This window comes from Myotis davidii, unplaced genomic scaffold (genome assembly GCF_000327345.1).
Source record: "Myotis davidii unplaced genomic scaffold, ASM32734v1 scaffold235, whole genome shotgun sequence".
NCBI classification, from domain to species: Eukaryota; Metazoa; Chordata; class Mammalia; order Chiroptera; family Vespertilionidae; genus Myotis; species Myotis davidii.
In genome coordinates, this window is record NW_006287462.1 from 1,401,922 (window position 1) to 1,403,183 (window position 1,262).

The 1,262-nt window shown below is 49.0% G+C and overlaps 1 long non-coding RNA gene across 1 annotated transcript in view; it reads left to right on the forward strand.

Annotated features, from left to right (window-relative positions):
• The first annotated feature begins 14 nt into the window (after window positions 1–14).
• The window catches only part of LOC107182394, a 4,402-nt gene continuing 3,154 nt past the window's right edge, over window positions 15–1,262 (forward strand). Inside the window, exons 1-2 of the long non-coding RNA XR_001513117.1 lie at window positions 15–206; window positions 1,055–1,144. This is a non-coding gene — a long non-coding RNA (uncharacterized LOC107182394). The remainder of the gene's footprint in view (window positions 207–1,054; window positions 1,145–1,262) is intronic.

Consider the following 1,262-nt stretch of genomic DNA (forward strand, 5'->3'; position numbering starts at 1 on the left):
CTGCACTGGCCAGGTGGCCTCAACGTTTCCCGAACTTGACACTCACCTAAGGCGCTCACTTCCCCAGGCTGCTCCCAGTCAAGGTGCATTCTGTGGGCCCGGGATCTGTTCACCACGCCCCGTGCCAACGAGTAAGCCGAGCCTATCACATAGGATTCTCCTGCAAGTCAGCCCTGCAGGGAAGGGGTGATGGTCCCCATTTTCTGGTGAGTGAGTCTGAGAACGCAGAGCAACTTGTCAGAGCAGACAGAGCATTAAAGACTGAACGTGGTTTTCAATTTAGATTGAAACGCTCTCCCCTGAGAAACAGAGCCTCTGAATTCTAAATTCCCCTTTCTTCACTTTTGCGCGGGAGAGGAGAGACCACCATGTCCCAGTCCTGCCCGCACCTGAGATTGTTGGAGCTCTTGAAGCGATCATAAGGAGGCAGCAAAAGCAAATAAAGGGTCAAAAACAAACACAACAAAAAATCTGAAAAACACCTCAGGCAGGTGGCCAGCCCATCCCACAAAGATGCCCATCTCTATGTATAGGCACAGTAACAGAAAGGTACTAGTAAATATGAAATAGTGACTAGGTCTCTCTCCTTTCTTAAAAATATTTTTTTATTGATTTCAGTGAGGAAAGGAGAGAGAGAAAGAAACAGCACTGATGAGAGAGAATCATTGATTGGCTGCCTCCTGCACACTGCCCCCTGGGGAAGGAGCCCATAACCAGACAGGTGCCCTGACCAGGAATCCAAGTGACCTCCTGGTTCATAGGTGGAGACTCAACCACTGAGCACATCTGGCTGATCTTTATTTTTAAAATAATGATCTCTTCACAGACTGACCTGAATTTATCTCCCTTAAAAGACGCAGTGTCCTGATCTTTCCCCGGTACCTGTTGATGGAAGTGGAGCAGGAGCCCATAACCAGACAGGTGCCCTGACCAGGAATCCAAGTGACCTCCTGGTTCATAGGTGGAGACTCAACCACTGAGCACATCTGGCTGATCTTTATTTTTAAAATAATGATCTCTTCACAGACTGACCTGAATTTATCTCCCTTAAAAGACGCAGTGTCCTGATCTTTCCCCGGTACCTGTTGATGGAAGTGGAGCCATTAGGGGAAGCGGTGAAGTTATTATGAAAATGAGATAATTGGTGAGATCCAACGTGTGGAAGGCTTCCCAGGAGCCCAGGCCCTGGGGAGGCTCATCTTCATCAAAATTCCTGCTCCCCAGGCTCTGAAAGGGCTGGCACCAAGTGAGGGGGAGGGGGC